Here is a 12,036-nt window from a genome sequence, read left to right as displayed (position 1 = left end):
AGCACACCTGCGACCCATTCTGTCCCTGCTCACGACCCACTAAAGACAAGCACTGGTCTGTGACGTGTAATAACACAGATAAAATAACAGCGTGTCAGACTTACGCTCACCGCTGTGCCAAACATTTCAACACTGATAAAAGTGTTAGATTGAGTGTTGAATTTCTCTCCTTGACTCTAAAGTCTGTGATTAATTTAGCATTTGTATTTTTAGAGAAAGATCCATATTGTGCTGTTAAAGCATTTAAGAGGCCTCGGTTGACAGAAATGTGTCTCTTATCAGCCATAGGCACCTTGTCTGGGTTGAAGGACATAGATTTCTAGGGAAGTTATCATGACTTTAATGTTTTTAGTTTACTGAAGGTTCAGTGTGATGTCTTTTAGTCAGTCAGCAATCAATTACAATGAAAATTAAAATGGGCATAGCTTATTTCTTGAGTAAGCTATCTTTAGGAGATATGGACTATTTAGGTATTTTATAAAGAAAGCCCCCTTTTTTGCATTGCAATGCATTTTTATTTTCTCTCTTATGTGCTCTTTGTTTCTTTGTTTCTTTGTTTCTTTCTTTCTTTCTTTGTTTCTTTCTTTCTTTTTTTGTTTTGTTGACCATTTATTTTATATACAAGCACCTTCATTAATTAACCTCTTGAGATAATGAATTAGTAAGATTAAAAATACAACCAGGGCATTTGAACATTTGTAAAAGGAGCCAAATATTTTAGAAAAATGTTTTAATTTTCAAGAGGAAGCTTTCAGTTTGACAGATATTTAGTCTTGACGGTCTGGCAGGGTCTAGGCAAGACTGCGCTTTGTAAGACGGATGTCACGGTCCTGAGGACATGAGCTAATGAGAAGTGAAGGCTGTCTAGGGAGCTTGAGCGTGGTCTGTGTCCGAACCTTTCAGCTTAGTTTTTATGTCAAGCATAAAGACACGCACCTCTCCACATTGTAGGACGAGTGCAGACAACCACTAGATGGATTGCATAATAAGAGAAAATGACAGGAACACAACACAACGATCATGTCCCAATTTATAGGTGATAATGCATTCAAATCGTATTTTAGTGATAAAAATAGATTGTGACAAAAGAAAAAAATCAGACAGGGAAAAAAAAAATCACAATCTGCTAAACAGGTGCAAGAGCATTTTAGGTGCTTATAATATGATCAAGTGGAGTATTACTACTGTTTTGTGGTGTTGTCTTCATTATTTATTTAGAACAGGGCTTTTTTTCCGGAAACAATTAGAAAGACATTACAGCAGAAACAAAAACTCTTCCTAATCTTCTAATCAAAACTGATGATGATAATAATATAACTGTCTGAAGAGAACCTGGAGAATGACAGATAATAATTCTAAACAAATGTTTGATGGTGTCATGTGTTAGAGATGAAGATGGATATAATTGCAGATGATTTATTAATTAAAGTGATAAGAAAATAGCAAAAGATATGAAAATGTGGAGCATAAACATAATCTGTGGTACAGTACAAAGCAAAGCCATAAAGACTATGAGCGATGCTGTGGCACACAGGACAAAACAAGAACATGACAACATATTATACTGAAGACCAAGATATCCACTAAAAGCAGAACTTAAATAGGAGTGTTAATAGGCAGTAAAATAAAACAGGTGTGAGTGATCGGTGTGAAAATAGACATGGTCATATTTCATGCTGGGAGATCCGTACAGATTTTGGTAGAACAATGAGAAGAGATTTCCTGTGCGTCGTAGAAAAAGCTTGGCAGAAAGGTTCACACTGCATCTGCTTGAGACTTGAGGTGTGAGTTGAGATTTAGAAACTCCAGCAGCATGAAACTAAAGGCCATGAGAGCAGAAGTGATCAGATAAGAACAGTAACAAACAGTACCCAGAATTATTTTACATGAATGCACAGTACTGCGTGATGCATTTACACCATCCCAAGTAACTGCCTTGTCAGGGTGGCAGTGGTTTAAATGTCTTCTGTTTACAGGATCATAGTGATATGATTTGAGTTTCATTAAAAAAAAACAACCTTCCAGTTTAGGCTATGCCCACTTTAGGGTTAACATTACACCCCGATACATGCTCATGCATACTTGTATCATATTCCATGCTAATTCAGCAGTTCAAGTTGTAAATCCTTTGGCAGAAAGTTCAGTTCAAATCCCTGTACTGACAAAAAGCCACTGTTGGCCCCTTGAGCAAGATCTTTAACAGCTCAGCTCAGTGCTTGGATTGGAATCTCCCCCATTTGGAAGCTGTCTGCCAGATGAATAAACGAAAATATGATAAATGTTCGGGATAAAGTGAAGCTAGCAGTGTTAACCAAAACCCCTCTATTACATTGTACAGTGGCTATTTTTAATCTGAGGTTTATAAAATCAGTGACAGCAGATGACAGGCAAACCTTTATCGCTAGAAGATCCTTGGAACATTGTGCTGTGTTTCTGTCTCAGTTCTCTCTCTTATCCACTTTTTGTCATTTTGCATTTTGCACATATTTCAGTTAGATGACATGTTTTTATATGTTAATGTACAAGTTAATTACATTTAGCTCTCACTGATGAATACGTAACTGCATTTGACTAGATGGTATAGATTCACTTTCTATAGCAGCAGTTCAGTTAATGATGGCTGCAGTCCTAATTACATGTTTATAAAACTGTGCTAATTCTGATCTTGGTTTTCTTTTAATAGTAACAACTAATTCTCAGGGACTGTGGTGGACATGTGTAATTGCTCATATGGGGAAGTTTCTTTTCTTTTTTTTAAATAATTTAGCAATTGCTAAATAATTTAACAGTTTTTAAGGAGACTCCAGTTCAGTTTGGCATATCGAGTTGCATCTTGGTCTTATTAACTTCATAAGAGAAACTACATATAACTGCTATAATGTAAGAAATAACAGGAACTATCTTGCTTCATGAACATTAAATGTAACTATAAAAGGATAAAACATTTGATATGTTCATTAGAAACAAAAATGTATTAGCCTAGGGAAACTGTTGTGGTATAAGTGGTATAAAACACCGCAGGATATGATGGTATTGACAAATAATGAACTAAATTCAGAGAAGTAACAGTAACTCTGGTTCACGAAATATTTTCCGATTACAGAGCACCTGCTATCATTTATTCTTTACACAACATTCACTCATTAGATAGAAACTCATGGTTATGAGTCACCAGAAAAAATATACCAAAATCCAATGCCACTGGCATTGTATTTATTCTGTTACTCATTTTTCTCATGAAAGAAAATCTCAGTAATATTTTATAAAATGCAGGGAACTGATTTTTAGATTATTACTCTGACTAGAAGACTTTAAAAAGTCTGAAATCAATAGAAAGTCTAGTCATTCCTGTTAAAGCTGCTTTTCAGTCAGCAAATAGGTCCAGATTTACAATGTTCACCATAGTTTCTGAATAATGTCCATTAGGTTGTACGCATTACATACAACTGGTTGTGTGCATCAGGCATGAAAAATAAACCAAGCGTTTATGAAAATGTCAAAGTGTCAAAGACATTTTTCAGCAAAAAAAAAAAAATTACACAATGTTCCCCAAATCCCAAAGGTAATGAATGTGTTTGGGTCTTATTTTTGCACTACAGATATGATGCTTTCATATTTTAGGAGGTTGTTTGTTGTTGTTACATGAAAATGCTGCTAAAACGTTAGGAAAAAAGTGATTCCAATTGTCCAAGAAGGCTCCCAACTGCAACACTCAGTTCAGCAAGTTCAGCTACACAGTGAAATTGTCTCCACATTTATAGATTACAGTAAGTCACACTGTGTCTTAAACCACATCAGTAAGACTGGGCAAAGGCTTTACACTGTGCTGAAACAGCCACTTTCCAAGTTTACTGTGCATCACACTGTACACAATTACGGCAATAAAATCCCTGTCTGATTCTGTAGCAGACTTTGTGTTAACAGTTATGATCACGCATGCTGCATGTTGGATCAAAAAATATTAGGATAGTTGATGATAGTCTTTTGATGCAACATTGCTCATTTCAGTGGTTTTTTTAGGTATCTGTGTTAACAGATTCCTGAACACTGGATGCAGAAGTGCTTTACTTAGTTAATTATCTTTAAGCAATCTAAGGCCTTTAATTGTACTTCATGACCATTGGTGATTTGTGACAGTGACGTGACATACGGCTAAGTTTGGTGACCCATTGACCAATAAAAGGAAAAAAACAGGTCGTTCTTAAACTCCATGGGGGTATGTGTTTACTCATTTTGCGACAAGATTTTGAGTTCACTTGTCTCCCTTGAGTGAAATGTGGTGGCAAATCAAAACAAAGTGCCTGAGTCTGATCGTACTTATTCCACAATGGAATGTTTTCTTGGCGACGGGCTCTTCCTGTATGACTCTGCCCCATCCACAGGATATGTGGGTTCACTGAATGGTTTGATCAGGATGAAAAATTATATAAATCATATGCTAACCTTAACCCTATCCTAGCCCTTTGAACAGTTGTGTTAGATAGCACATAACCATCATCATCATCATCATCATCATCATCATCATCATCATCATCATCAACACCATCAGAAGAGAAGTCTAGGATGTGTGGAACTGATACTATGGTGAAGCTGATCCGGTAGCTTGTGATGGTACAACACCAGACGTTTTATGTCGGTTTTCCTATAATTTGTCACCCATTTAATGTATTGCTTCTATTATACGTTAGCTACACTAGTTTTGCTCTAGTGCATAAGAAGCAAACCATATGTTAAATAGTTTTTGCTAAACATTATGCATTTGATTTTTCTCTGAGCCATTAAAAATGAATTAGAAAAATTGACTAGCACAGGAACAATGTGCCTGTGTTATTTCTGTATAGAGAATAATGTGCCAAGAATCTCTTCTCATCACTGGTAAGTACAAAAAATGTGATCCAGATGTCGAACTTTCTCTGTTTCTGATTAAGAAATCCCCATTGGGGTTTAAACAAGATCAAATGCTAGCACTCAATACTGTATATATTTCATATATTGAAAGTGCACCAGGGGATGGATGAAGCAGAATTTATGGTGCAACAATGATTAAAGATATACGATATACAGTGATGGATTTCGTGATGCGCTCCATGAGTCAATTCATTTTCATTCCTGTGCACTGTGTATAGATTAACATGGAAAACATCTCCACATACTTGGGGTCAGTGCAAGTTCACGAAACGTAGCAAGCAAACCGAAAGCCAGGACATTCAGCCTACATTCCTTTTTAGCCACTCGGGAATATGATATGTTCATTCTGCAAGCAGCGGCTGATCAGTCTGTAGAAAAAGAAATGTGTCATCTGATATCATCCATGTACTGGAGCTTCAATAGTTTTTATATCAGCTGGATATCAGAGGTGTTACAGCAGTTTCAGAAACAAAAAGGAAGGACGTGTACAGGATGCTATTGTTTACATTATTCTGTATAGTAGGTTGTTTCTTATATTAGTCAAAATGTAAACTTAAACATCTTCCGTGGCCTGTAAAGCCTTTCAATGTATTTCAGTCGCATAGCAGGAATTCATTTTATGCAAAAGGCTGAGGAAATATGCTAATGAAATCCCTGTAGGATTAAACTGATAAGTCTGACATGCCCAATCTTGTCATATTAAAATAATATTCATATAACTAGGCATTGGAAATGAAATGCATTTATGACAGTTCTACTGAAAATGATTTAAAAAAAAACATGCAGGTTATAGGATATTATAGTAATAGCATCTTATCGCACATCTATGCTGGGTTTATTTCCTCTTCCTGAAGTAAACATCAGGGATTTAAGTGAAATAGCTGGTTAGCAACATGATGCATGATTCTGACACATTAATCCTGCTTCTCCTGATAAAATGCAATTAAATTTAATCTAAAGCTACATTCACATATTCAGCGATTTTATCGGTGCAAATCTAAAGTCACTGTACTACGGAGTCACCAGTAGGTGTTCGTGCTACTGGTTGCCATAGTAATAGTTTTCATCAGTGAGTGGCAACTAACAATTCCACTTGAAAACAAATCATTTTTCTTGCCACTACAGTGAAATATTCTGTAGGGAGATTTGTTATTTGTGTATAAAATTCAGCAATGTATAGCTACGTCATTTAGTATTAGATGAAGGAAAAGCAGTGTGTGCTCTTTGTCATGGATTACATGTCCTCTATCCTATGATAGTCATTGCATCAAGGTACTCCATATTTGCATAAACTTAAACGTGATTAAAAATTAATAATCCCTGGACGCATTGTTGCTGCGATTTGCCGTCTGTGTAAACATAGTTTGAAGAAGAAACATGTCCAAATGACATCATTGCCTTTATAGCACTAAAGTTTGTGACTTCCAATGAAGACTAAAGACAGTTTGAATTTATTTAAAAGCAGATATTGAGCATTGCCACAGCATGAAGTGTCAAAACCACCATGCTTGAGTGGTTCTAGAGAAACAGGTGGTGTCTAGAGCACAGTGTGCTCAGGCATTTCACTATATATATATACACACACCCCGTTTTTATTATTCTGTCAGTCAGAGGTAATGGAGCTCAGGATTAAACCCTGATGCCACTTCACAATAACACATTACACTTCTTCAGCTTCTATAGCACTGGGTTAGATTTGTATTCCTCTGAACCAGCAGAGGTTTCCTTCTAAATCCTGACACATAGTGTTAAAAAATTATGGCGCTCCAGTCTCTTTCTTGTTTAAATAGAAATGAACAGAATTAACAGAAATCCAACAACAATTAAATAAGCTTACCTTCACAGGCTTCATTAAACGTAGAAAATAATGTATAAGAGATCACAATCTCAGAGATCACATGGAAAAATCATTGTGGTTACTGAGACAAAGTAAGAGAAGCCTATATTTAGCAACTGAGTCATGTTCAGGTGGACTAAAGGCCTGCAAAGGTCACCATCCCCTCATATTGTATTCATATTCCCATGGGTTTAGTCAACAAAGTCCAAAAAAGGTATCATGCCCCAGTATGACCTTGAGTGAATTTCATTGCTTACATATCAGTATGGTCTAGTAATTCTGAATCAGAATCATTGAAGCAAAATCTGTTGCAGGACGTCAATGTAGTTTAGTTAAAATACTGGAAAGCAATTATTATTATTATTATTATTATTATTATTATTATTATTATTATTATTATTATTATTATTATTATTTCTATGAAATAAATAATTCAAAGCAAGAGTGCAAAAATATACATCAGTGTATCAGATAACACTATTAAATTACTCTATATACTCTTACATAAAACGACCTGCTGGCTGAAATTGTTGATTCTGGAACTGAGAGCACGCAGCATGGAAGCTTATGTGTGTCAAAGAAGAGTGCATTCCTTATAGCTCGATGGCCAAATGTGGCGTTTCCAAATACAGAGCTGGCCACAATGGAATTAAATTGAACTACAGTGCATTTATTTGTTTGTTAGTTTGTTTATTAGTTAGTTAGTTAGTTAGTTAGATAGATAGATAGATAGATAGATAGATAGATAGATAGATAGATAGATAGATAGATAGATAGATAGATAGATAGATAGATAGAAAGAAAGAAAGAAAGAAAGAAAGAAAGAAAGAAAGAAAGAAAGAAAGAAAGAAAGAAAGAAGCACATTTCTGAACCCCAAGAGGAAATTTAGGGATTAAAACCGTATTTAGATTTATTGGACAACAAAAATCGCAGCATGGAATGAGTGGGATTTTTCAGAACGAAAATAATTCTGTGATTTGCTTTGCACTATTGTCAGCACTGTTGCTCCCGATAATTAATTGATACATTCTGACTAATCCGGATTGAGAATTCTGCAGTGTTTTGGTATAAAATCTTAAATAGTAATGGAAAAGATTATATTGATGAATATAATATCGGAGCGGCAAGATATTAGATTATATTACCTGTAATTACACTGAGACAGTGATCGTGCTTCCAAGTACAGTGGCACTGTGTTACAGAAGGCAGCCTTAAGCCAGACATTATGCTTAATTCAAACTGCCAGGAAGCTGTAGGAGCTGCTATCGCACTGAGTAATACTATTAGGCAGGGTTAGTCACACTTGACAGTGTTACTGTCATTGCATGCCATAAGATCCTGCCAATCTATGATTTTATCTGGACCAAAAATGTTCACATGACACGAGGATGGATGACTTTGCTCAGAAGAGTCTTTCCAGTGTGTGATAAGAAAACACCGTGATTGGATGTTTGTAATCTGGAACTGCCGAGCTCAGCTGTTGCAGTGCTCTGTGATTACCCTGTCTTTGTAATCACAGCTCCTGATTACTGAAGCTCAGACCGCCATGTGCAGGTTATTGCTTATCAGTAGTATGACCTACGGTCAAGTCCAGGTCTTTCCTGCATGGCCTGTGACCTGGTGCATTGTATCTGCGTGGAGAAGTCGTACAGAATCGCCATGGCAACGACCCAGAGAGTAACAGATGGTCGAACGTGCTCAGTAGAGGCTAAAGAGGGATTGATGAGACCCAGAGGGCGAAAAGTGGGTCAGGATTATCCTCTGTACAGTCAGATGATGCGGGACACCAGAAATAAACACATACACACAAATTCCCTGTGAAGCAAGGATGTGCAGGATGTGCATTTGAATATATTGAGCGGATTATCTGCCAGGCTTTCATATAACTGTGAAAAGGGGGGTTTTCCTATCTGACATTACACCCTGAGCCTGTTGCATAATTCATAAAAAAATAATCAGAATTAGTTCACAGGTTTTATAATAATTTCCAAGGGGCAGATGATGAAATTTACCTTTATCTGTCAGCACAAAAGCAAAAGCACTTATAACTGAATGCTTCAGTGAAAACTGTATAAATTTATGTCAAAGCAAAATGTCCTATTACGCTGTACTAAAGTGTTGGATTTTTGTTGAAATGTGCTACTTTAGAGTCTATAATTTACTTGTATCAATAACATATAATGAGACATTGTTATGACAGGTGCAATTAGTTAATAAAACCTTACATGCTCACAGAATTAGTGCTTTCATTTTCTTAGAATTCTTGAAGTGACATGACGACACCCCTCTGTTAAAATTGCAGGATTTTTTAATGTAAAAAATAATGGGGTATGTGACTGTGTTCAGAATGAACCAATCACATTCAAACACATGTTGAAAAGTAATTATCATACACCTGTCATCATTGAAGTGTTTCTGATTAACCCAGAATAAAGATCGGCCGTTCCTGTAGGATTTTCTGGACTTTTCCCCTTGCCTTGATCCGACAGCTGAAGCCATAGTCTACAAAGAGCTTGCAAAGCACGCACAGGATCTCGCTGTCAGAAAGTATTGATCTGAAGAGGGGTACAAAGCAATTTCTAAAACATTAGATGCTCCATGGAAAACATTTCAGGCCGTCATCGTCAAGTGCTGAAAATGGGTCAGCATAGTGACATTACCGAGAACCGGATGTGGCATGAATAGAGAACTTAGATGCACCATATTGATACTGTATGCTTGGAATGGAACATTGGTAACCAGCATTGGTGTTTGGTTTGACTTATTTTATCCATTCATGCACTGAAGTAATATCTCTACATCACGGTAATATGTATGTAAGTGTGTCTGACACAGTAAAGATCTTGCATGTCAACACGAATGGTCTTCAGTTTATAATCTGTAATCCACGCCTCCCTAAAAAAACACTTTCTCAGTCGTTCCAGATTTTTTGCAATTTTGCAGTCACAGAACTGAATGCAAATTCAACACCGCAATTTTCAAAGGAGGTGGCAGTTTTTCAAAACTGCCACAGATTTTCCGCAGATATGGGCCAAGGCATGTCAAGTCACCTTTACAAAATGCTTCAGCCAAAATTCTGTTCAATTCACATGCATCAAACATGAGTTCAGCTATCATAGAATGTAATTACATATGAGTCTTCACTGGTAGTACAAAAGGAAAAATCCTATGCCAATTTCGCCAATTCAAATGGATGAACTGCATTCAAACACAGTGAATAGGCCAGAACACCTTAATGTTTACAGGCAGAGATTTCTGAACTGATAGACATCACAATTGACACGTCAGTCAAGACGCCTCTTTGTCTTCCCATGGCGAAGAGTGCCAGTTTTCATGGCTCAAACCCAGGACTATCCTGGCATATGTCAATTTCCCATCACATAACGTCAACCATTAAAGTAGGAGGAGTTTGTTTGAGGTTATTTTTTTTTTAGGTTATTGGAAGCTGAGGTTACTGGACACCTTTCATTTCACTTTAATGCACCATTATTCTCTCTCAAGCCAACTAGCATGAGACAGTTTGTGAGTGAGATTGTTTTAATGGAAGTTGGCACACAAATACAAGCATTACAATACTTCTGTGACAAATATTTTAAAAAAAAAACATATTTTACAAACTGCTGACACTGAAGAATCTTTCAATAAATGTTTAACAGAACTTCACAATATAAACTATTGTACTTTCTTGTTGTTAAATAACCATACTTTATTATTCTGTTTATTGAGCAATTTAAGCAAGACCCTGTGATTTTGCCGTTACTATAGAAACAAAGCGTATTAGAACAAGTGCATTAATATAAAGCTGTGATTTGCATTATTACCAGATCTGCTGTCAGAGTTGTGGTTAGAAACAAATCAATATAGAAATTAATAATCAAGCTGTTTATATTGCATCACCAACAGCAAGACTTTCTGCGGGCCCCTAAGCTAAAAGTGACATTAAAAGAAAAGACCTATGAAGAAATCTGAGAGTTAAAAATTGCAACCATTACTCCTCAGGTTGCCAGTTTTTATATACTAGAATACCATTTCAGTGTTTTATATCAACAAAACCTAACATCATCTAGCTGTATTATTCTGCATCCCTAAGATTAATCACTTTTTTTCTGATTTCCTGAAATGTTCTCTTGTGAATTATGGAATGCTTATTTTAAGTCTCATTAGTATGATTCAGAGAAGATGGAATGTAATCTTACGGGACTTGGAAGGAGCTGAGGGTTGTAAACTGCGGCATGAATCGATGGGGGAAGTAAAACAAACGTGTCATAATTTAAAACAATGAGAGGAAATAATGAGCTTATTATCTTAGTGTAGAGGGGAAAATGTGTTACTTTTTCTATCGATTTGATTTTCTTTAAATGTTTATAATTCTGTAATTAGAATTAGAAAAGAGGCTTATGGGCGAATGATTTATTCATTGAAGAGTATATCCCCCAAAAAGGGTTTTATAAGCCAAAACATGCCTTGTCAACAATCCGAATCATGTGCAAACCTGCTATAAGTAATTACATTTTCACACTTGGGGCTCATTCACCAGCCTAAGCATTTACATACATAATGTATTTGCTTCTAGAATGCATTACCTTTCAATGAGGATTTGTGGTTTAAAAACACAGCGCTCTTGTTTAGAACAATGTGTCACAGATACCTAACATAAAAACTGCACTAATACTCTTGTATACTATTCAGACATACATTAGTAAACCTTACATGAACCATAAGTGATGTTGTGATGTGATAGAAGACACTCATACTAGAAAAACGAGATCAGAAATACAATACATTAAAGGGCAGGCTGCAATGTGATATACTCGGAAAAACACACTGCTTGTACATCATATAAGTGTCATATAAATAAATGTTGGCTGTGCGTTTCATATCATTATGTACATGATTATAATTAGCAGCACAATTGAGCTCATCCAAGCCTAAATCATACAAAATGCATTGTGCAAATGACACCATTATACAGTAGCTGATGACGACTTCATTGTATAGAATGAATTAAAGAAAAAAACAAAACAAAACTTTATATGTAAGGAACAAAACATCATGTGGACATTCTGTTCTAGAAAATGAATCAATAATGATGTGGCCTGATTGGAAGAGAAGTTAATCTTACCACACTGGACTTACTTTCATATTGTATAAGTGTTTTAAGATTACAATTGTATATTTTTTATATATTTCTTTGGGACTGATGCATCACACTTTTTATCCATTTATTTTTTACATTGAATACTTTGAAATGTCTGTAACACCAATGATCATATTATTATCATATGATTAT

The 12,036-nt window shown here is 35.8% G+C and overlaps 1 protein-coding gene across 5 annotated transcripts in view; it reads right to left on the bottom strand.

The window, feature by feature from the left end:
- Positions 1–12,036, bottom strand: part of nectin1a (nectin cell adhesion molecule 1a) — a 31,471-nt gene that overhangs the window by 18,417 nt on the left and 1,018 nt on the right. The gene's annotated exons all lie outside the window — the stretch shown is intronic.

Source organism: Tachysurus fulvidraco, chromosome 21, assembly GCF_022655615.1.
Source record: "Tachysurus fulvidraco isolate hzauxx_2018 chromosome 21, HZAU_PFXX_2.0, whole genome shotgun sequence".
Classification (NCBI taxonomy): domain Eukaryota; kingdom Metazoa; phylum Chordata; class Actinopteri; order Siluriformes; family Bagridae; genus Tachysurus; species Tachysurus fulvidraco.
Note: the sequence above shows the minus strand (reverse complement) of the source record. Positions and strands in the feature narration are given on the sequence as shown.